This window comes from Schistocerca serialis, chromosome 3 (genome assembly GCF_023864345.2).
Source record: "Schistocerca serialis cubense isolate TAMUIC-IGC-003099 chromosome 3, iqSchSeri2.2, whole genome shotgun sequence".
In the NCBI taxonomy this organism is placed as follows: Eukaryota; Metazoa; Arthropoda; class Insecta; order Orthoptera; family Acrididae; genus Schistocerca; species Schistocerca serialis.
Window position 1 is genome coordinate 887,367,518 of NC_064640.1, and position 26,142 is coordinate 887,393,659.

Here is a 26,142-nt window from a genome sequence, read left to right on the forward strand (position 1 = left end):
CTCCAAGAGTTGTTAAAAGCCAATGCTAAATTTATCTGGGGTGGTGCTCAACAAGATTCTTTCGATGTCCTATGAAAAGCTCTGACGACTGACCCTTTACTTGGTCTGTATGATGAGAGAGCACCTACAGAACTACACACAGATGCCAGTGGGTATGGGATCGGTGCTGTTCTGGTGCTGATTTCGGATGGAAAAGATAAGGTTATAGCCTATGCTTCTAGGACACTTGCAAAAGCCGAGAGAAACTACTCAACTACAGAAAGAGAATGTCTTGCTGTGATCTGGGACATGTGCAAATTTCGACAGTATCTCTATTGAAGGCCATTCACAGTTGTTACAGGCCATCATTCACTTTGTTGGTTGACAGGTCTTAAGGATCCAACAGGACGACTCGTCAGGTGCGCACTACGTCTTCAAGAGCATGACATGACCATAGTGTACAAAAGAGGAAGAAAACACCAAGATGCCCACTGTCTCTCAAGAAACTCTGTTCAAGACCATCAAGACTTTGATGAAGATAGTGACTGTCTCGCTGCACTCCAGGATCTATCTGCTGAGCATAAGAAGGACGCCAAGATATCTCAAATTATGTAAAAGGACAATTTAAGGTAGTTAATGGATTACTTTGCAAGGAAAACTTTGATCTGTTTGGAAAGAGGTGGCTACCAGTGATTCCTAAACACATGCACTTAGATGTTCTACAGAAATTCCATGACACACCTGAGGCCAGACATTTAGGATTTATTAAGACATACGATAGGATACGCAAGAGATTTTTCTGGCCAGGTTTCCTTAGGAGTGTCCGCCACTATGTGTCGCACTGTCGAGAGTGCCATAGGAGAAAGGCAGTTCCCCAGAATCCACCTGGCCGACTCATACCAATTCCACCAGCCGAAACGTCTTTACAGCGTGTTGGGATTGACCTTCTTGGACGATTTCCAACGTCTGCTAGTTGCAATAGATGGATTATTGTTTGCGCTGATTATTTGACACGCTATGCCATTACAATTACAAAAGCCGTGAAAACAGCCGAAGCATTCGAGGTAGCCAACTTCACCATAGAAGACATTGTATTAAAACACGGTGCCCCAAGGTCGTTAATTACGGATCGAGGGAAAGTTTTTCAATCGAATCTTGTGACAGAGATAAACCGTCGGTGCAACATTACTCATCACATGACGACTGCCTACCATACACAAAATAACAAGCTTACTGAACGCCTTAATAAGACCTTGGCCTACTGTTATCAATGTTCGTTAATGTTGAGCAGAGCAACTGGGATGAGGTGCTACCTTTCGTGATGTTTGCCTACAACACCGCCAAATAAGACACTGCAGGATATACGCCATTTTTCCTGGTACATGGGCGTGAGGCGACGACGACGATGGACACTGTCTCCGTTACTTCCTGATGACGTGGACGACGACTACATCGGCCAAGTGTTGACCAGAGCTGAGGAATCTCGGCAGTTAGCTCGACTCCGCAAGCTGCAGGCTCAAGACAACGATCGCCGAAGGTATGACGCGAGCCACAGCCCTGTTGTCTACCAGCCTGGTGACCTCGTCTGGATCTTCACTCCTGTTCAGAAGATTGGTCTCTCTGAGAAGCTCCTCAGGCGCTACTTTGGACCTCATAAGGTTGTAAGACAGTTATCTGATGTTACTTATGAAGTTGAAGATTTCGACCCCAACACAAGACGACGAAGGATCAGAGATACGGTCCACGTTCTTCGAATGAAGCCCTATAAGGATCCCGCAACCCAGGATAAATTCGTAGCTCCAGCGTCAAGCAACAACCGGAAAGGTAACGAAGAACGTAGCGGCAAGGGAAGTTCTAAGAAGATCACCGCCAGGTCGAACATCAGTCATCGAGAGTCGGAGTACGCAGGACCGATGACTCATTCCCGGACTAGGAGGACGTAACACCGGGACACTGTTCACTTAAGGAAGGAGCAATGTCGCAGACGAAACAGCGTAGTGCAGTCGCTGTAGTGTAGTGGTTATGATACTAGATTGTTACAAGGAGGGTTGTGAGTTCAAAACTTACCTGAATTGCAACATTTTGACCGGCCAAGGTGGCCGTTCTAGGCGCTTCAGTCTGGAACCGCGGTCGCAGGTTCGAATCCTGCCTTGGGCATGGATGTGTGTGATGTCCTTAGGTCAGTTAGGTTAAAGTAGTTTTAAGTTCTAGGGGACTGATGACCTCAGGTGTTAAGTGTGGTGTCACCGCCAGACACCACACTTGCTAGGTGGTAGCCTTTAAATCGGCCGCGGTCCGTTAGTATACGTCGGACCCGCGCGTCGCTACTATCAGTGATTGCAGACCGAGCGCCGCCACACGGCAGGTCTAGAGAGACTTCCTAGCACTCGCCCCAATTGTACAGCCGACTTTGCTAGCGGTGGTTCACTGACAAATTACGCTCTCGTTTGCCGAGACGATAGCTAGCATAGCCTTCAGCTACGTCATTTGCTACGACCTAGCAAGGCGCCATTACCAGTTACTATTGATGCTGTAAAACATGTACCGTCAAGAGCGATGTTCACCATTTACGGATTAAAGTTAAGTATTCCAACAGCTACGTCCTTTTTTGCTAAAGTCTAACTTCCTTGTCCTGTTCCAGACCTCACGCCAGCCTGCGTGAGCTAAAACGCGTGCCTTTCGGCTTCCTCTCATAGTGGGTTGGCTCTCTTGCCAATCCACAACATTAAGTACCATAGTGCTCAGAGCCATTTGAACCATTTTTTGGAATATTTTAATTTCTATCTCCGGTGCGAGTACATTCTAGAAGTTTCCACAAATGGGAAAAATCATTGTATTGGAATGTTCTGTAGCTGTATATATACCCTATATTTTCTGGCCAGAGGGAGTTCGCTTAGCACTCTTGTATGTGCGAGTGCTGAATAAACCTTCGTTAAGTGAAGTTAGTGTTCGTCATTCATCTTCTTACACCTTCCTCTGTGTGACAATATTAAACAACACAGAATCCTACATGTCATGGAACACGTAACTCAATTTTTGGAAAAAAGCGGACAGAGCACTATCTTTTCCTGTACTCTTCAAGTAGGTTCTGCAATGTTGGATTCAGTCTGCTCTGAGAACGAAGAATGAAATAAATATTTAGCGATTACCAAGTATGTGGTTAGGCAAGAACCTAAGAGGACAACTTAAATTGCTGCGACTGAAACGAGCAACAATAATATTTATGTTCTTCCTTCTCACAAATATTTGGCTCCTTATTTCCGAATATGTGCTGCCGTTCGAGTGTGTGGCTGGGCAGGAACCTATAGTGCATTTAAAATTAGTTGCGATTTTTGACGTTTGCTGGCCTGGCTGGCCGAACGGTTCTAGGCCCTACAGTCTGGAACCGCGCGACCGGTATGGTCGCAGGTTCAAATCCTGCCTTGGGCATGGATGTGTGTGATGTCCTTAGGTTAGTTAGGTTTAAGTAGTTCTATGTTCCAGGGGACTGATCACCTCAGAAGTTAAGTACCATAGTGCTCAGAGCCATTTGAACCAATCTTTTTTTGACGTTCGGCTGACTAGATGGGGACATACCGCCGTTGCCCAAGTAACACCAATGGCGAGCCGGCTTTTCCTACTATGACCCCAGTAGTTCGGTTGGTAAAGCGCCCCTGTTGCCACGCCGTGGATAAACAGTATCACGTGGTGTCGAGCATTAGAGGCACATATGTTCATTAGCTCTCGTTGTAAAGTGATATTTCCTGGCGCTGAAGTGTTGTACAGTCGTCAGGTATTGTGAACGAGTGTTTCGTGTTGGCGCTTCAGCACGTCTGAACACAAGATTCGCAGTAAAAGTGGTCGTCCAAGAACACGTTCACCGTCTGTGAAGATAATGTTCTTTTGCAAAATATTCCTCCTAATTCGGGAATAGTAATGGACAATGCACAATACTACTCGGCTGTGATGGATAAAGCTCCAACAATGCAGCGGAGAAAAGCGGCTATTTTTCTCTGGGTACAAGGAAATGTTCAATTGGATAAAGTTCAACCTAGCTTGTGTAAGGCGAAGTTGTAGGAAGTTGTAGTACTGTACAAGCTAAAAATTTCACGCTATCAGGTCGTCGAAATGGCTAACGCTAAAGAGCGCAGTTTAATCAGGCTACCTCCATATCGTGCTCATTTCATTCTGACAGAATATATGGGCCTAGGTGAAAAGTAATGTGGCAAAAAACTACAATGAATTTACGCTCTGTGAAGCTGAAATACTGACAAAAGTAGCCATTGCAAATATTACATCACAGGACTGGTCTCAAGTTGTCAGCCAAGAATATTGCTGAGGAGATATGGATTCATGAAAGAGTGTGTCGAGTTTTAAGTAATACGTCACCTCTCTTGTTACTGTGTTAATATCTGCTTCTTTTGACTAAACACAGAAGAGTTTACAGGTATACATCTAACATTCTAAAGCAGTTGAAATCATGGCAGAATCATAAAACATTGTATTATTAAACTATCAACTGAGAGCGAGGCATATCAATGGTTATGAGAAAGCCCATTCTCAGCATAAAAACAAATGTGCAGCTTCTTCAGTTATATTGTTGCAAAACCCACGGCAAATCTCGTTTCACAGGCTATTGATGGACCTTAAAAATTACATTGTTTCATTTTAAAAAATCTGTAGTTGCTCCACCGGCCGTTGTGGCCGAGCAGTTATAGGCGCTTCAGTCCGGAACCGCGCTGCTGCTGCGGTCGCAGGTTCGAATCCTGCCTCGGGCATGGCTGTGTGTGATGTCCTTAAGTTAGTTAGGTTTAATTAGTTCTAAGTCAAGGGGACTGATCACCTCAGAAGTTAAGTCCCATAGTGCTTAGAGCCATTTGAACATTTGTAGTTGCTTGAATATTGCGGTAGATATGGAAGTTTCGCGTATTAATCATATGACAAAATACTGTTCTCTTTGCGTGCTATCTTTTGCCAAAATCTTGTTTCGGTATCTCAGACCGTTTACCAGTGATATATGAATATTTCATTCTGCCTTTTTCACTGGCGAGTGCGTTTATGACGGAACCCTTTATATACATTCCATTATTTCGGCACTGGAGACACATAGGCGATATCCATCCAGGTTTGAAGAATAATTTAATATCGTATCTAAATTTCATATGCAGCAACATATGACCTGACATACACCAAACGCAAATTCATAGCGGCCCCTATTTTTCACTGCAAACTTTAAGAATTTCTGGCAGTACTTTAGCTAATATCGAAATATCTCAATAACTATGACTATTAATGTAATGATAGGTAATTCACCATCAAGCTAAAGAATGAAGCGCGTCTCAAAGTTTATTATTGCATAGCTCCTTTAAAATCGTTCGAGGAAACTACAGGTCGGCCAACTTGAGCGGCTCACAGGTTACGCGCCGAGTAGGCCTGGCATTTCCGTCGCCTGCTGACGTGCTCAACGCACCCTGGCCCTAGGTTTCCATCCACTCGCTCCATACTGAACTGTCAAAGTCGCAACTAATTTTAAGCGCCCTACAAGATGACATTTTCAGTCGCTGTGAGTGAAACGAGGAGCATTGAAATTCATATTCGTCTTTGTCACAAATATTTCGCTGTTTATTTGCGAATGTGTGGCATTTCCCGAGGATGTAGTTCGGGAGGAACCTAAGAGTACGATTTTAAATAATGCGACTAAAATGAGCTGCAGTAAAATTTTTTCTCACAATTATTTCTCTCTTTATTTCCGAATATGTAGCGACTACAGAGTGAGTGGTTAGGCAGGAACCTAAGAGGACAGCTTAAATTGTTACAAGTGAATGGAGGAGCAGTAATAATACATATTCGCCCTTGTCAGAAAGTCGATAGCCGATCATATGGTCGTCGATATTGCGCGTGACCTCTAAATGACGTCACGTTTACGGGAATTCTTGTGAAGCGAGGAGTATCCATGTTGTGTTTGGGTGACCAGCAGTTCACAAGACTTTGTGAAACTGTGACGTCATTTTGACGTCACCCGCAGTTATCGAACACTGCAGGCCGCCGGGAGAAGCGAAAATGGGAAACAGCCAAAGAACTGACAGTGAGGCAGACATTGTATGCAAACGTATATGGTTCGGTTATCCGCTGTTACATGTTTTCGATGACGTTCATCAGCAAAAAGAAACTACCAACACCGTGGACAAAGAGGTACAAAAAAATTTGCTTGCTTTTCTTTAAATGTATTTAATATTGTACAGTAACATTCATCACTACATACAATATTTCGCCATGGTACTTTTCTTGTCGGGTTAAACAGTTTGCAGACTCGTGATTAATTTGTGTGAGATACATGCTTTCCGTGGTTTAGGATTTTAGTGAGCTATAGGATGTGTTGGATTAACTGCACTCACGAGCTTGGTATTTGCACATTATTAGATATCTGTTGGCAGGTTACACACGGAGATTGACGTAATATTTATTTAATATTGTTTACTTCACCAAATTATAAGTAATGGACGAGGAAACGGTCGTTGGAAAAGGCAGATAATTTATTCGCGAGAATTGTAGTTGGAGTTTATCTAGTTGTTTGAAATTTTGGTATTTCTGCTTTAGGAAGGACATGGACAGTACCATCCCTAACGTTGTTGCCAATAAGGAGTTGAACACAAATCTTCTTTCCTCTTCCATTTCATGTACCTTGCCTCCTACCAATGTCGGGAATTTTCTGTAATTTCCGTCTGTTCAAAGGTGAACACTAGATGGCTTTATTGACCTAGATCATGGCCTCATTTTTTTAAAGTGGACTGCTTGTGATAAATTTAATTTCTGACTATAAAGTATATGAATAGTCAGTATTGTCCAGGCCTGTATTAAAAGATCTTGGTGCAGGAAGAATGTTCTAAACATTCAGTTAAAACCAGAAATAATTTGTCATAAAGAACTATTGTAATTGTTAAAGTTGATGTCAGAAAAATTAAGTAGTAGACATTCTGTATAAATTAGGAGCAAACTGTATTATTTAGGTTGATCTACTATGAAGTTGATAAACTATGGCTTTTTCTCATGTGGATGCTTTTCATGTGTGATGTAGGCACCCCTAGTAAGAGCTCTGGAAGAAGTATTTTAAGGGATGGATTCCTCTAAATGTACAAATGTGGCTTTCTAAATTGACTAGACAAAGACAAAATGTAGTGCTATTCATCTGGTTCAACTGTGCTAGATATTAGATGTACTTGTCAGCATCCTTGGCGAGAGTTAAATAATGAGACACTGTTGAATGTTTTGTAGTTGCTGTGTGACTCAAGTATTACTATACGTAATATACACTGAGATAAAAGAGAGTAGTTTGTTACCAAATTCAATGTTCCTGAATTTACTTTGTAGTTTTAGATAATTACAAACAAAAGTGTTCAGTATGGAGTGAAAATGATGTATTTAGACTTCAGGATATGCCAATAGTTCAGTCTTTTCAATAATCTTTATATTGTTCATAATCATTGGCTTTGCCAGCTTGAACAAATTGTTTGAACAGGAAAAGATTACACTTATTTTTATAAATATTGAAAGGAGTAAAGAGCTGAACATTGCTGTCAAGGGTACATGGTCATAGATTACATCGTAACATATTCAAAACCTCCTGAGAAAAAATTAGAATAACAAAACATCAGACTGTCACTGTCGTAATTAAAATAAACATAATAATCATCAGTGCAATAATATTGTAACTGAATTCTCATTAATAAAGAGCATGTTCATAGGAAAAGAACTTGATCATTTGAAAGGCTTTGCTTTCCATATAAGCAAGATCCTACTGACTTTCTCTCTTTCAGTGGAATCCAAAAGGAACTGAAAAAGGGCATTCTTCATGTTGAAACTTCAGTTGTTCGTCAATAGACGAACTTCATGAATAATAACAAATTACACAGTAATGTTTACCTGCACTCAGCACTTTAATAGAAGCAGCCCAACACTTGGAATGGTAACAAGAAAATCATAGGAATTCATGGTGTAATGTAAATGGTCAACAGCATGTTGGATAATATTGCTGTCTGTTACTGGTCAGTATTTGACTGAAAGAAATGCTAGAATTTGGACCTTACTCTCTTGGCTTGTAAAACTGATGCAGCCTGCATGAGGTGTCATAGGGAAATGTCAGGTGGAGATCACAGGTTTGCCTCCATTGTATGTTAATTGGTTATGTAAACATACAATTCGAAGTTGGAAGTGCCCATACTCCTGAATTGGTAGTAATTGAAGGTGACCGAGCGAGGTGGCGCAGTGGTTAGACACTGGACTCGCATTCGGGAGGATGACGGTTCAATACCACGTCCGGCCATCCTGATTTAGGTTTTCCGTGACTTCCCTAAATCTCTCCAGGGAAATGCTGTGATGGTTCCTTTCAAATGGCACAGCCGACTTCCTTCCCCATCCTTCCCTAATCCGATGAGACCGATGACCTCACTGTCTGGTCTCCTTCCCCAAACAACCCAACCCAATTGAAGATGTTAAAGCAGCTGGGTACATATGACACAGGCACCTATTATGTGATACATGTTCACAATCATGAATCCAAATATGAGGACTAAATACGTGTGTGTTAATAGAACTGACTAATGATGGAGTCATGCAATGGTTCTTACGTGATGAAAAATACACAGCAAAGTCTAATTAATATAACACAATTTTTTCTGTATTATGAGGTATTAGTCATATTAAGCATGCTTGCTCCATTTCTTTCAGGGCTGACACTTGTGTTGCTATGTTGCTGGCAACACACAAGATTGGGCATGAAATGGAGTCTGAAACATCAGTTTACTCCTCCAGAAGAGTACTAGATGTAACTTAATAAGCAGCCAAAATGGCAGTGAAAGTAAAAAATGTGTGCAATTTTGGATGAAATATTCAGATAGATCTTGACTACAAAATGGAAGTTGGAATATTTATGTAAGTATAGTGTTGTTTCAGTGAGCAAGTGTGTAACTGTTTCCTACTATAAAAATGGGTATCATATTTGATCACACTAAAAATATTTTTTAAATGTTGCATCTTGTTGGATTTGGTTTGTTATTGTGTTTTCACTGAATTTAATAATGAATGTGAACTTATTTTGGTTTCACACAATGTCAAACAATATAATGATTACCACCCCCGATGAACCATGGACCTTGCCAAAAGTGGGGTGGCTTGGGTGCGTCAACGATACAATAATGCAGATAGCTTTACTGTAGGTGTGACCACAATGGAGGGGTATCTGTGAAGAGACGAGATAAACAAGTGGTTCCTGAAGAGGGCAGCAGCCTTTCCAGTAATTGCAGGGGCAACAGTTTGGATTACAAACTGATTGGCTTTGAAACACCTGCCAATATGGACTTCATGTTCTGATGCTGTGAATGGCAGAAAGCAAGATGAGCCTTTAGCGTTACAGTTCCGTGAGGACATGCAGCTCTACTGTATTGCTAATTGATGATTGCATCCTCCTGAGCAAAATATTCCAAAGGTTAAGTAGTTCCCCATTCAGATTTCCTGGTAAGGACTAATTAGGATGATGTGGTCATCAGGGAAACCAAAACTGGAATTTTACCATTCGGAGCATGGAATGTTAAATCCCTTAACCAGATAGGTGGGTTAAAAAATTTCAAAAGAGAAATGGACAAGTTGATGCATTTACTGTTTGATCTTGACTGGTTTTTTTTCCTCCCCTCCTTGTTCGGAGATACATTATTGCTGGGCTCTGAACATGTTCAAAACTGTAGTTAAACTTTTCAGTTTTGTTTGCACAAAGAAAACTTTCAGCTGTTTCTAGTGGAAAATGAAGTAAATTGAAATAATCCTCATACAGGAACCCATTTCTGACCCCTCAACAGTACATTTTTTAAACTATGCTATAGTTTTGGTTATGTAGAGTAGGCCACAAGAAAGGACCTGGTTAGGTGGTTGAAAGAGTGGCTGTGTTTCATTGATGTCAAATTATGATTGAATTTGTGTGTGCCTTTGAGTCATGAGTGTACAAGTTATGGAATCAAGAAGCTTCCTCAATTATGTAGGAGTCGTGTGTTATTTGTGAATTGTAATGCTCATTTTTATCTTTTACAGTAGAATGTGAGTGTGCTCCCATTATTGGCAGTGTTGTTCAGCTACATATTCACTATAAAAGTTACACATTAAAGTTCACTACTGTTAATTATATTCCTTTATAATTCTACTGTTGTGCATGTCAAAGATATGCTGATATTTCTGAATTCAAAGAAAGAAAATATTGCACGGTTGTAACACTGTGTACAATTGACAAAAGTGCAAAGAAACCATCAAATTTTATATGCAGTTTTTAACTTCAGCGCTTCATGTGCACTAAAAATTGTGGAAGGTATAATAATAATGTGATAATGCAATGCAGAGTACACTTAAAACACTCAAATATGACTTTCTAGGACTGCACTGAGTAAAAGCCTGTGTCAGTGTCAGTCCCTTCAGTACAGTAAAGAATTACTCCACCCTTGTTGAAGCTGACACTTCATATTGGGTCATCTTGTTGGCAAGTGGGACTAAAAATATTTAATAAGGAAGTCTCTTAATCTGGTATCATATGATATATTAAATATTTTCCGTGTGGCATGTCTGAAATGGGTCGCCACCGAATGAAAATATGCCGATACCAGTATTAAAATTAAGTTGTAAATGAAATTTCGGTTAACAATGAAGAATTCCATCATTATCAGGGGTTACTAATGCAGAGCTACTAAATTCTGTTTTCAGGGTACCTCGTTATATTGCATTACGGACGTAATCTTCCATAAACACATTTCTGTGATGAGTCCTCCCTACACCTGTCCTCTGTAGAATCCAGTTCTTAATCAGTGTGTGAATGATACCCTTCATGTTTCTAAAATGTAGTTTGCAGTTACTGTTGTAATATGTCATTTTGATTTAAAGATAATGGGTTACAAAAGAAATGTGTGTATGTTTTCATAATTTCTAGCTTGAGAGCCACTTAATGACATGCTGGAAAGGTAAAAATAGTAAATGAGAAGGAAAAGATGCATCACCAGTATATTTGAGTTCATATTTGGAGGCAGTGAAAAATTTTCCAGGTCACTCCTCATATATGAACTTGCAATTTAATATCGTGAATTTGGATTAATATACTGTAGCCAAAAATATGCTGAAATGATAAAAGTTTCTCATTGTGCTAATTCAGCATTTACAATCAGATGACAAGTTCGCACTTTTATTGGTCAGAGAGTGTCACAAGTACTCATATAAGTAAATATATCTGACATTCATGGTGATACAAAACTAAAATGGTATTTATGGCAGTTTACCAATGACACCATGATACTTCTCCATATATTGTTAAGATTGAAACAAAGTAATTTGTGGTATTGGTAGAATGTTGTTCAATGGATTGAATAATGAAACACAAGATTATAATTTTCATGGTTTTTCTGTCTTGGTAATTACTTAATTAAGCTTATTATCGTGGCACAGACATGTTGGAATACAAAAGTATTTCATGTGTAAAACATTGTTTGACTTTCATGTGGTGGTGTTAGATGTTGCTTCATCTTGTTTGTAAGTTCTGTTGCTCCAGCCGGGATTGGCATCAGTAGTTGCCCCACTCCACTTCTTTCAATGGCATTCCACTATGTTTCATTTATTGCAAGCTCCGACTTAGCCAGATGTGGATTAACCATGAATAGTTTATTAATTTAAAAAATTATAACAAAGCCTGAAGTGTTGTAAATAAAATTGTTTAGTAGGCTCAAGTTGCATATGATTTTCCTTTGACATGTTTCGCTCATCAGACCTGATCATCTTCAAAAGTTTATCAGTCACTCTACATGACAAAAAAGTGAATCCCCCGGAAGACCATTGGATGTCGATGTAATTTCATACATGAACACATCTTTCACAGATATGAAAATAATTAAATTTGCAGTTATCTGTGATTCAACAGTTACCAGAGTGTGTTAGTGTTTTTTGTGTTCAGCGTTATTACCTATTCTAGTAGGGTATATGTGGTCTGAACAGCATCAGATGTCGAGTGATCACTTTGAACTGCACAGAGATGCTGCACACTTGTGTGAGACAATGTTATCAGCATCTTATAGAGTTTGAAAGAAAACTCATTGTGGTTCTCCATTTGGCTGGCTGGTCATATTGTGCCGTATTCAGATTTGTTGGGCACACGAATTTGACAATGGCCCAATATTGGACTGCGTGCGAATTCTGGAACAGGCTTAACCCTTCATCAAGCTTCCGATAACACTGTCTGACCACTATAAGGGAGAATCACTGTGTTGTGCACCAAGTACATTGTAACACCTCCACATCTGTGTGGCCAGTGGGTGCTAAATTTCTGGAGATGGACACATCTGACAGGTGAAACGTGTCAAATAAAGGAGAGTTGTATGTGACTTGTGGCTGCTAAACATTTTTATTTTTAATGGTCACTATTCCCCCTCCAGGCGATGGCTGCTCTTGCTGAAGTGTTCTGTTAAAATTAGGATGAATATTTTTGTTTACAATTGACTCAATTTTTGCATCTAGATGATGATGATGATGTTGATGTTGATGCTTTCCACCAAAGGACATCCCTAAAATATTTTTCTACTGTTTGCAGTTTCCTTTTCAGATAAGTGTGGAGACATTACCCTCGTAACTGATCCACGGCAGATTTCCTGGCTGTATTTGCCAGGCTAAGTGCTAAAGATGGATAACTTCCATTCCATTGTTTCAGGCGAGTAACGCCTAAGTAATGCAGTGGGCTTTTAGATGTGACTCGTGGCATGTTTTGTAAATGCAGTAAACAGCGGTTTCAGATAAAACCATATGTATTTGGGATTGTTAAAGTTCTCTGTTTATATGTGCAACCTAAGGTCTGCATTAACTGAGTTTATCAGAAACTTTTTTTTGTGTGTTGCAGTGTTTTAGGTACTCGACTCGTGTATGGGAGTATAAGGGTTCCAATCCCTGCCTGGCTATACAGACTTATATTCTCCGCAGTTTCGCTAAATGGTGTATAGTAAATGCTGGGATAGAAATGTCATATGAAATTTACTTAACTATTCTACATGAATCTGAGGTGCTCTGTGCCTAAAGTCTAGTTATAAATAAGGCATTTTATCCAAGTATTCCCTCCTTTCTTCTGTCTTCCGTGTTGTACCGTTCATCATCCTAGTACAAGAAGCCCTTAGGACACTCACATTTGAATAATATGATGTCTGACCCACAATTAAAAGAACCCTCATTCAGTGTAGTCCAGTGATTGCTATTACGACTTAGCTGTTGTATGCGGTTAAGTAACACCAAAAATATATTAGGATGCTTTCATTAGACAAAATTACCTCCAGTCTTCTTGTAACTATTGCAGTTACGTCATTGCTGTTTGATGATACTGATGGGAATTTAGTGCAAGTAATTATAGTGAATAAGATGATTATTTGCAAAGTTAGGCATTATCAAAATAAATGAATGAGGGATATAGATGTAAATTTAATAATTGATATTGGGATCTGTATGGTAGAGAAGCAGCCACAGACATACACTGAAGATTACATAATTTTAGGTAACATGCGGAGAATATATATGTGGAAGAAACAACTTGGAAAATTGTAAAAATTCCATTACAGAAGTTATGAATGGCTCAGTGATTATTTCATTACTAAGAAGGTTATCAGGTAAGCTATGTTTGGCTTAGGACTGAACACCAGATGGTATCAGATTACCCATCCAAAACTTAAATGTTTGCTATTTCTGAAAACTGCACAACATGCACAATTAGAAGCCTTATCCAGTGCTTCTATTTATAGGTGGCTTTTCTATCTTTTGCATATCCTCAGGCATGGAAACTATAGAACTTGCAGTTCGCTGTTTCAAGACCAGGGGTACCCCTGGTATGGGCCAAAAGTGTTGTCTTTTCCATTTCATATGAAAAGTCAGTTTCTGTAAATGTTAATCATTATCAGTACTGAGAACATTATGCAGCAATTGTCATACATGATATTTTTACTGGAACATGTTTCAGGACTACCTTATCCCATTGTCCAGAACTATAAAACAAGGAAACAAACTAATATATAGCAGCACTACACATATTAACAAATGTATAAAGAAAAAATATTCATATCACCTTGCAGTATAACATGCCTTACAACTAGCAATTAGACCCAATCAAAAGAAAAAAACCAGCAGAAAACTTGCATTGTCAAACATATAACTGTTTCTAGAACATTCTGTGTTGGTGTATCATACTCTGAAGACTCAGTTTTAAATTAAAGGCAGCTGGGTAAAACTGCAGACAACATGAGGATATTGCACTTTCAGGGTAAATGGGGGCTGCTGTCAAATTTAGAGGAAGTGTAGATTTCTGTGCTTGAAGAAAGCACTGTGTCTGCATGCTAAATCAGAAGATAGATAGTGTCCAAGGGGCATTTCTGTCCCCACTGTAGTGATGTCCTAGCGCGACAGTAGCTTGTGACAGCACCCCCTCCTACAGCAAAATGGGCTGCACTAGCTCAGTTGCCACTCTTTCCCAATGGCCCAGGCACAGCTGTGACATCAGCAGCAATGGGATGGAAAGGAACCACGGTCAAATTTAATCCGCCTTAGGACTACTTAGATATTTTACTACAAGAAGAAAATGAGATGATATAATGGCCCCTCAACTTGATGATAAAGAAAATGAAGATTCATAATATTTTTGCAGCACATAATAGTGAAGGTTGTTAAAACATTTTGATTTACGGGCATCTTGTAAATGACACTAAATTCAGACTTTATTTTATATTAGTTTGTGCATGTTTTGCGCCTTACAGAAAAAATACACTCTGTTCACAAAACCTGTCAGTTCAGCTGAAAAACTCGCAGTGATGCTTATTTTCTGCTGTATTACTCAAATTTTGGGCTAAAGTTAGTAAAATAATTTTTTTCTTTGTCACAGTTCTAATTGTTTAACAACTCGTTAAATTTTAGCACATCATAGAACATACCGGGTGATCAAAAAGTTAGTATAAATTTGAAAACTTAATAAACCACGGAATAATGTAGATAGAGAGGTAAAAATTGACACACATGCTTGCAATGGCATGGGGTTTTATTAGAACAAAAACATATTGCTAGAGGCGTGAAAGATCCCTTGCGCACGTCGTTTGGTGATGATCGTATGCTCAGTCACCACTTTCGTCATGCTTGGCCTCCCAGGTTCCCAGACCTCAGTCAGTGCGATTATTGGCTTTGGGGTTACCTGAAGTCGCAAGTGAATCGTGATCGACAGACAGGGATGCCGAAAGACAACATCCGACACCAATGCCTCACCATAACCCCGGACATGCTTTACAGTGCTGTTCACAACATTATTCCTCGACTGCAGCTATTGTTGAGGAATGATGGTGGACATGTTGAGCATTTCCTGTAAAGGACATCATCTTTGCTTCGTCTTATTTTGTTTTGCTAATTATTGCTATTCTGATCAGATGAAGCGCCATCTGTCGGACATTTTTTGAACGTTTGTATTTTTTTTTTTTTGTTCTAATAAAGCCCCATGTCATTCCAAGCATGTGTGTCAATTTGTACCTCTCTATCTACATTACTCTGTAATTTATTCAGTTTTCAAATTTATACAGATTTTTTGATCACCTGCTATATTATTCAGAACAACTGTTTACGGATGGTAATTAAACCCCTTACTGCTACATGCTGTCACATGTCTTCTTTAAAGTGAAAACAGTGAAATGTTCAGAAAACAGCTGTTTATTAACACTCTTGCATATCATTTAGGTAATAACTTCTGCATAATACTGAGTGACTGTGATAAAAGCCCATATGCACTCTCCCACCATTGACAGGTTTACAGCAAAGAAGAGAGATAGAGAAATTAAAATAAATTGTATTCATTAAAATGGCAAGCTGTTTTAAGCTACTTTGAAAATGTAGTAAAAAATCAAACAATACTTTAATTTTATTTTAAAAGTATATACATTGTGCCCTGAAGATCACCATCGTCAAATATCAGTCTGTTCTGACACTTTTATACTTCTCATTTTTGAGTTCTATATCCATTACTTAATTCCTAAATTCCATATGCCTGTTTGACACAACAAAAATAGTGGAATTTTGTGTTCTCATAGCCATACCCACCATGCTCAGCAGAAATAAATTTATATATTTTTCAGTAGGTGCCTCTAGGTATTTTATTTTCAATTCTGCGGATGCTTCCCCCCCCCCCCCCCCCCCCCAAAAAAAAAAAAAAAAGAATGATATACATTTTGTCCTCAACACACTCCCCCCCCCCCCCCCCCCCCTCCCCCACTCCAGATGTCCATGCCGAGGTCCATCTTTGCAACTAACACACCATGCAGTGCGGGTACAGCTGAAGAGTATCTGTCGCATATGCCTTCAACCAGACAATTGTCGGAGATGTGTTTTGGAGGCAACCCTGTCAGGCTGAACACCTTAGGCACACTGTCCAGCGAGTGTAGCTAGGTGGAGCTTCCCTGCTGTTATGGGGTGGCATTATGTGGGGCCGACGTACGCTGCTGGTGTTCATGGCAGTCGCCATAACAGCTGTACAATACACGAATGCCATCCTTCGACCAATAGTGCAACCTCATTGGCAGCATATTGGCGAGGCATTCGTCTTCATGGGCGACATTTTGCACCTAAATCGTGCACATCTTGTGAATTACTTCCTTCAGAATAATTACATTGCTCGACTAGAGTGGCCAGCATGTTCTCCAGACATGAACCCTATCGAACATGCCTGGGATAGATTGAAAGGGGCTGTTTATGGACGAAGTGACCCACCAACCCTTCTGAGGGATCTACGCCGAATCGCCGTTGAGGAGTGGGACATCTGGACCAACAGTGCCTTGATGAACTTGTGGATAGTATGCCACGATGAATGCAGGCATGCATAAATGCAAGAGAACATGCTACTGGGTATTAGAGGTTCCAGTGTGTACAGCAGTCTGGACCACCACCTCTGAAGGTCTCACAGTTTGGTGGTACAACATGCAATGTGTGATTTTAATGAGCAATAAAAAGGATGGAAATGATGTTTATGTTGATCTCTATTCCAATTTTCTGTACAAGTTCCAGAACTCTCGGAACTGAAGTGAAGCAAACCTTTTTTTGATGTGTGTTTTTCCTGTTTTAGTTCATCAAATGTATCAATACAGTGTGTGGAGAAAGTTTAGGGACCTACCTAAATTTCGTTGAATCGTCATGTCACCTAAGTAACACTAATTGAGTCTATGTTTTAAATTATATTACTAGAGATCTGAATCACAAGTTTGTAGTTAAAATTTCACTGCTGTAGTTCTAATACTTTTGGAGATGAACGTTTTTCCATTTTGTAAACAGAGCAAAACAAATCTCATTTCCAGGCTAAAGTGTTTTCCTTCTATAAAACTGCCAGTTCTACTGATATTACAATTTAAATGCCGCTTTATTATACCTTAGCTATCAAAAGAATAATAATGCAAATGGGGAAAAAAATTCCTACTGATTGAGTTACCTCTCAAACAAGATTATTTCTGAATTACACTGTAGAAAATACAGCAACCGGACCCAAGTTTCTCGAAATGATTTTATTATACCATTACTAGTTTTGGGACTGAGCACATGGGCAGATGGTAGTGTTGACTTCTTCTACATTTGTGTCATCCTGAAAAGCCCTCCTATAATATGAAAAGGAGGGCTTTTCAGGATGACACTAATGTAAAAGTAGTCGGTGCTACCACCTGACAGTGGGCTCTGATCTGAAACTGGTAATGATATAATAATCATTTAAATAAAACTTCTGGCTGAGTGCAGTATTTCCTACAGTTAATTTATGAAAACAGCTATGGTGTCCTCCAACCAAAATTGATAAAATAATGTTATTTTTCCCTGGTGAATTCAGTGGCAAAATTGGTCAGTTTTGTTCCACAACTACTACCGATTAGCTACATTTAGACGAATGCTGACAACACATCTTTTTTGTCCTTGTCTTTTTATAATGGATCAGCAATCAAAATGATTCTTAACTGTTGCCAATCGGGATTTATCACAAAACAAAGCTGATTGATTCTGCCACTGAATTTAACAGGGAAAAATTTTGTTTGAGAGGTGGTGAAATGAGTAGTTAGTATTTGTATGATATTTAAGTCGTAATGAAACAGCAATAAAAATTTCATAGCTGTAGGAGTAACAGTTTTTGAGAAAGGAAAAGTTTTGATAAAAAGAAACAGGATTTTTAATGCCATTCACAAAATGCTAAAACATTCCATTATTAGAGCTACAGCAGTGAAATTTAACGGAAAACTCATAATTAAGATGTCTAATAATGTCATATAAAACATTGACTGAAATGCTGTTACTTTTTTCTGCAAGCACTTAAGCAGTCCAAATTTATTTTTCCTGAAGCCGAAAAAACAAACTACTGGTAGAGGAAAGTAGTATGCTTAAAATCAAGAAATTTACTTACTGTCTTCTGTGTTGAACTTTTCTGAGGAAAACCTAATGATCATACAGAACCAGTTTCTTTGGCTGCAATGAGACATTTGATCGTGTTCCACATTCTCTCTCTTCTATTTCTACGACATGAGTCCCTAATATTTCTCCATATGTTCTTGAAAATATCACTTGAATACCATGAAATATAGACTTATTAAAAATAAAAGCATATTAGCTTCATTATTTTTTCCCCTATTTATTTCCAGTCCCTTGAACAGAAAAACTTTTTGAACAAGGAAAGGAATTTTCAATAAAATGGCAGTTTTCCAACTGACGGTGCTGGAACAAAGTGCCTTTGTACTTATGATGCTTTAAATCTAAAGACACTGATGCTGAGAGACTAACTCACTGGGTATTACTTTCTGTGAGTGTCTCATTGTAGTTTTCTTTGTGTAGACACCATGTGACAAAAATAGGTAGAACACCTCAGTCGCACGGTTTTCGACACCGCACTGGTCGCTGATGCAGTGCTGAAACGGTGTCCGCACCAGCCACGCGCCGCAGCCCAAGATCTTGGACAATGTGTCTATTGTTTTAATCTGCCAGGAAGTTTCATATGGTTGCCCACAGTTGACAATTGTGCCTTGAGAGTATAACACGTCAGCATGAGATCGTCTAAGAAGAGTTTTATGTTTGACGATGCATGTTAGTTGCTGGGTTTTTATTTTTGACGGTGCCTAATGGTATATAAGTTTTAATGTATGTTATACTACAGGATGATGTAAATATTTTTGTGGGGTTGTTAGCACATATAGTATTGCAATGTATTGATGTTTTTGTTTTATGGCACTGTATAATGGGATAACATAGTTCTGAAATATGTTGTGGTAAAAATATCAAGTTTGACAACTGATGTGTAACTTTCTCAGTACAGATTCACGAGACATTTGCACAATGGCTTTGCAACAGGTAATGAGTATCACTGACTCTGTAAATTCCCACAGTTCCATATGGAGGACACAGTACCAATAAAATGGTAATGAGGTTCCCGAATTTAATGTTTTATGTGAAACTCCTGTTGTTTCCACAGCTGAAAGATCTGAAGTTGGGGGACACTTGTGCACGTTATGTTTCTTTAAGTGCCACAGTGGTAGGACCTGCAGTGTAGACAGGGCTTTCATATTAGAGAGCAAATAGCCCAGGACATGGAGACCACCCACCTCTATCCATTTACAGTGCATGTAGGAATTAAAGGTAATGATTAAGCTGATGAATGTTTGAAAATAATGAAAAGGAGCCACTGTGGCATAATGTCGAGCCACTGCACACTGTCCTCTCACTTTCAAGAAAGATCATGTTTCAGCATTAAACCTCCTTATCCATTGTTATTTAGTGCATTAATTTAGAACTTCACTACCTTGAAACATCTTGGGCTGTGTACTCATGAATAATCAGTGCATCGATCTAGGATGAGTGGGAGGAATACGTCAAAAACAAGCTGGTAGCATAAGTTAGAAAAAGCTGTCCATGGCTGTAAGTTGAGTAATAACGGAGTTGCAAGATTGATTGATAACAGAGACCTACATTCTGGTTCTGTGTACTAGACTCAGTCCATTCTCACTTCCTCTGCCTGTTAAAACCACCTGCCCTTACCTGCTCTGCAGCTCTTACACTGTGCTCAAAGTGGTGTGGCATAGTTACTCTTTGCATTAACTGAAACAACTCAGGAAGAGGTTCTTACACCACCAAATAAATAACATACTAGTTAGCTAATAACACACTGTATTATTGAGACACCCCTATGTCTTCCTATTAGGTTGGTGTATAGTAATAAGGTAATAAGATAGATGGAAACGCACAGTTGCAACACACCAAAATTCCCGGAGGCTGTATGGTAGCTACTAATTCTGATTGATAAGAAGCACTATTCAAATTTTATGCACTAGCAATGTCCCTCTGAGATCACAATAACACCACTGCCACACAGGACTTTGAAAAGGAAATGTCAGGTTAGATATGAATCTGCTTGACATCTACACCCCATATTATCCAAGATAACAGAAACGGACACCCAAAGCAGTGACCAAAATGGTCATCCACAGCTATTCAGCACAACACACAAAAAGTTTGCAACAGGGTAGTAAGCATTAACCTACTTACCACGAGCAAGGTCTGATGATGTAACAATGTGACAAACTTTGTTCGTTTAAGCCAACAATGGCCAAGGCTGTAGGTAGGGTCACAGTCAAAAATATAACTTCAAAACAATGCTTCCTACATGACTGTTCATATTTTGACTTTATCAAAATAAGATGAACGATCAGAAAGATTATTGGATCCTTGATGTGGAAATGCCATTAGTTCCTTGTCCACCCTCAGATTGGATTATATATCCTTTCCATTCCTAATCCTCTATAGTGAGATCATCCAGGATGTAGAACATGTCAGAGGAACAACGGTACACAATAAATATTTACTAAGAAAAACAAATGTGCTAATGTATACCTTCCACATATCCCAAGTGGAATGATAGTCATGGATGTGGAATGAGTCAAAACATATTTTCATATATGAGGTGATAAGCAGTGAATAGAAGAATCAACCTTCCCAGTATCAACACCCTTTATAAATCTGAACACATCATTATCTGTAAAATAAGATCTACCATCTGCAACTTTGAAAGAATGGCAGACAGATAGTTACTGTTGAATGATTGATTTATTGTTTTTGAGACACTCAACAACTTCAACAACCCTATATATAACAATTAGAGATGAATATGATATACCAATGAGGACAAACAATGTGAAACAGAGATTAAAATGCATCAGTGAAGAAAAATTGAATATATGTGTGGCTGTTCATAATAAATAAGTGGACCAACTACTGACACAAAACTTTCCTCCTTGTTATTTCAGGGAAGAGCCTTAATATCACTTGGTATGTTAAAATTAGCTTCACGCGTACCTCATCAATACCTAAACTAAATGGCATATCCCCTGTCAAAGATCTTCTTACGTGTACAATGAGAAGCAAAAAAATTGCCCAGCCCGAATAATTTAAGAGTCCAAGAATAGACCATTGCACATGTCCAAGTTCAGAAGTGCCAGTGTTCACAACTCTAGTGGTCTGTGGAGCTTTGGTGTTTACATTGTCAAATAGAAGCAGTACAATAGTTAGGATACAGCACATGTCAAGATCCATTGCAGTTTAGCTCATCATATCATTTCCTTTGAAAATCATTATTCAAGCATGTAGAAATGGTTGAAATGTAAGAACGCCACATCAGTAGAATTACTATGACGAGTGTTTCAAATCTGTTTCAGTGGTTGAGTGGATAGGCTGACGGGTTATGAACATAAAGGACGAGCGTTCCAATCTAACTGGAGTCAGCTAGCATTTTTTTTAATTTGTGCCTGTGCAGGCAATATTTTAAACCTTAATTCTCTACAAACAGTGCAGTTGCAGGCTTTTTTATGTTCCACATTCTTTCAAAAGATTCAGTTTTATAATAGTCTAGTCTTTAAACAGACAAGTGGTCATAGTAAAACCATTGAAAATGGATGTATTTATTTGTAATTACTTCGCTTGTCACCTGGTGTGTCTTTAGTTTTCAGCTAAGAGAAACGTATCAGCTGGTTAGCATATTTCTTGAAGTCCTTAAGCAGAGTTTACATGACCTAGTGGACACGCCTTCCAGTATTTGTTGTTTCCAGTAAAATATTCGTTCATAAACTACAGTAGGCCTATTCTATCATTATGCTAAAAAGAAGAGGTAGGTAGCTCCTTGGTAGTGTGTCCACTTACTGTTCCGGTAGCTGTAGTATGTGTTGCAGCAAATTCACTGCACCCTTTTTTATCGCATTGCAAATGTTTCTTACTTTATTTACTTTTTGTTGTTAAATTTTATTTTATTTTTTATCTTTTTTTTAGTTCTTTTCAGTAAATAACTAATTATGGTTTGTGAATTTGATGTCCAAACATAATCTTCCTTGGAAGGTAAAAGTTATCTGACCTCCCATAACAATAAAAATTATCTTCCTTGAAGGGTGATATTCATCTGATCTCCCATGAAATACAAATAATATAGCTGCCAATAGATTTGTATTTTGAAATTAATATTGTTGGCCTAATAACTATGCAGGCCTTTTACAGAAAATAAAATAAAATGAAGAGTAAGCTAAGTATAGCTTCAGTATTTTGTCCACGTTCCATTGGCATCAAGAACAGCTTGGATCCTTTGAAGCATAGAATTGACAAGTCTATCGAAAGTCATCAACCATGGCATTTCTCTCCCGTGAAGAATGAACCAAATCTCATAGGGCATTCAGTTCCCGGAGGAGGGTTTGGCCAATTGTCCCACAAAGTCTTCTTAAGTTGTATTGAGATCAGGTGATTTTTAGAGGCCACAGAAGGCATTGAATAATGTTCTCCCTCCATTGAAACCAGCTCTGAATTCTAATGCTGGTGTGTGATAGAGGATGAGGGGTGGTTCCTGCACCCATGTAAGATGTCCAGCCCCAACATTTCACATTTGTGTGTCCACTTCTAGCCTGTGTGACCACTAAGTGCACATCATATGATTGCCCATCTGTGCAGTAAACAAGAGCAGGACTACTTCTCATGGACTCGATTGTGCATTCATCTGAGGAAATTACTTTCCTCCAGTTGACATCTTCCCAGGAACTCAATTGCTAGTTTATGCAAAGAATGTTAGTCAGACAACGGTTCCTCAATAAGGACATAACGGAACCAGATTCTATGGTCCTTTAATCTTCTGAGAGCAGTCCGCGGCGAGTCCAGGAAATGTGAAGCTGTCCTTAGTTCTCAGATGAGTGACAAAGGAGCATTATGGGCCACCGTCACCAGTTTTTCATCATCTCCATGTAGAGACTCGAGGTCTTCCAGGTATTGGATGTTTTGCTACCTCACCATTATTTCTAAATTGTCCAAACCATCTCCTTGCTGTGGGAACATCAACACCATAATGATGTCCTGTGTCTGATGCACTAACACTGTTTTCAAAGAAAGCAGTTACTCACTCGCAAACATTCACATCAGCCATTTCGAAGCAGACCTATGATGTGTACCAATCAGCTGATACATTTCTCTTAGCTGAAAGCTATAGAGGTACCAGGTGGCAGTCGAAGTAATCACAAATAAATATTTTTACTATGATCATTTGTCTGTTTGTTTAAAGATTAAACTATTATAAAATTGAATCTTTTGAAAGAACATTGAACCTAGAAAAGCCTACACCTGCACAATTTGTAGCGAATTAAGGTTTAAAATATTACCTTCACAGGTCGAAATAAAAAAATACCTTTGCCTCCAGTTAGATTCGAACACTAGTCCTTTATGTTCGTAAACGTCAGCCTATCCACTCAGCAACTGAAACAGATGTGGAACACTCATAATTGTAGCAATTCTACTAACGTGGAGTTCTTATATTTCAACCGTTTCTACATGCTTGAATAATGATTTTCAAAAGAAATGGTATGATGTGTTAAATTGCAAAGAATCAGGACATTATTATTGCTTATATCTGACAATGTAAACACCAAGCTGAAGCTCCACAGACCACTAGAGTTGTGAACACTGGCACTTCTGAACTTAGACATGTGCAATGCTCTGTTGTCGGACTCTAAATTATTCAGGCCAGGCAATCTTTTTGCCTCTCGTTGTACATGTAAGATGATAATTGCCAGGGGATATGTCATTTAGTTTAGGAAATTGTGAGGTGAGTGTGAAACAAATTTTAACATCCCACGTGATATTAAGGCTCTTTCCTGAAATTGCAAGGAGGAAATTTTAGTGTCAAAGTAGCTGGTTCACTCATTATTTATTACGAACAGCCACATATATTCAGTTTTTATATATGTATATTCACTGATGCATTTTAATCTGTTTCACATTTTCTGCACTTATTGGTATATGTATTCTAGAGTACACAATATATCAGCCACTCAACAGTAACTGTGTGTCCGCCATTCTTTCAAAGTTGCAGATGGTAGATCTTAGTTTACAGACAATTATATGTCTCTGTACCATCTATGTTCACATCATTCTGAGGGTGAAGTGCTATAATCTCATAACATTGTCCATATTGAATTGACTTTCCACTGTGTAGCACTGAAGGAAATTTAGGAAATTTGAAACACATCTTTAAACAATATAACTGAGTGCTGGACTAGACACAAACCTGGACCCATGCTACAGTCAATGTTAGAGGCCCAGTTATAATGTGCCAGGAATTTCCATAATGGAATACAGTCCTCTGCGGAGTGAGGAAAGAAGTTTCTCCACTGGATTCTCAAGTCTAAGAGTAAGGAATGTACCTGGTGCACATACAGTGAAACTTATCATTGGTCACAGGCAATGGAAATCACAGTTCCACTGTAAATCCCAACAATGTGTTCAATAATAACTGTGCATTATCTGTGAATTGTCCTCTGTGCTCTAAATGAAGCATTGTGTCTTTATAGTTGGTGGCACTTTTTAGCCTTCTTGCATTGCTTTGGTCTTCTGCCATAATATTGCATATGCCATCAAAATTCCATTTTGAAGCTCTGTGCACGAGATACTTTTGCCCACAAGAAATTAATAGTTCTGTGTACTTAATCATCCAAGGAAGTTTCCAGCTGATACACCATTTTCCTTCTCGTATGCAACATCACTAGTCCCTGTTCAAATTACTCTCAAAAGGTAGTTATCAGCTGACTTCACAGTCAGTATGAATGCTGATATTGTTGTTCGTAACTGTCTTTTGTATCATCTGCTGTATTTTTGAGTGAATGGAATGATGTAGAAGTAATTGTTGTTTCATTGAACATCGTTATTTTTTCTTAGATTATAACAATATAGTGAGCAATTTGTCTCAGCTATTAATTGTGGAATGTAGTAATTTTAAGCATTTGAATGAATAGTTTGCTTCATTCTACTTGCACTGTTCTGTTTGTACCAGTCCTAAAGCATTGTCATCATATTCTAGTTTTCATGAAACTCTAAAAATCTTTACTTCAGGACCAAGACTTTAACAAAAAATGCATAAAATAGTTTAATCTGCCAAGGAAAGTAATTTATATGTTGTGGAACAATATTAATTTTATTTTTTTACTTTTATGTCCAGGAGTGACCATGGTGACCAATTAAAACTTAGAAGGAAGACAAAAATTTGCAGAAGATTCACAATAATTTGCATGCAAAATTAATGCTGGCCATATAGTGAACTGTGGTAGTTCTGAAGTTTTTGGTCATTGGTCGTGGAGGCAGTTGGAAAGTTAATATCAATATGACCAAAGAACAGGATAATGGACTGACAGTCTGTAAATGTACTATATTCTCTGAAGTGAGATTTAAAACTTATCATGAACCTTAAGGAGATTGTAGTAACTTCCAGAATACTCATGTTACTGTGTTACAAATAATTGTGAAAGTGAAAGCAATGAAGATTTGTTAACTGAACAGTCAATTTAATATACAATCTGTTTTTCTCCAGAGAACAGTTTCGAATTGTATTGTTTGTAACCCATCCTTCAATTAAATCATATCATTTTGAGAAGCAGAATGCTTCATATGCAAAGTCAGTGTTTCATAAGTTTGTACTCGCCAGACAGGTTAAGAGAGCCTGACATACCTAGTATTAAAAGACCCAGATGTGTTTCAAACAGCATGGTTCCAGAACCATAGTTTCCTTTTCTAGCAAAGAAGAGAAGAAGGATGTGGAAAATGAGGCGCATCGTAATGCACACAACCCAAGAAAGATCC

The 26,142-nt window shown here is 38.7% G+C and overlaps 1 long non-coding RNA gene across 1 annotated transcript; it reads left to right on the top strand.

Annotated features, from left to right (window-relative positions):
• The first annotated feature begins 5,888 nt into the window (after positions 1-5,888).
• On the top strand, positions 5,889-25,902 carry LOC126469614 (uncharacterized). Its single transcript, XR_007586027.1, has 3 exons — positions 5,889-6,150; positions 8,683-8,886; positions 25,505-25,902. It is a non-coding gene; the product is annotated as an uncharacterized LOC126469614 (long non-coding RNA).
• Positions 25,903-26,142: the final 240 nt, after the last annotated feature.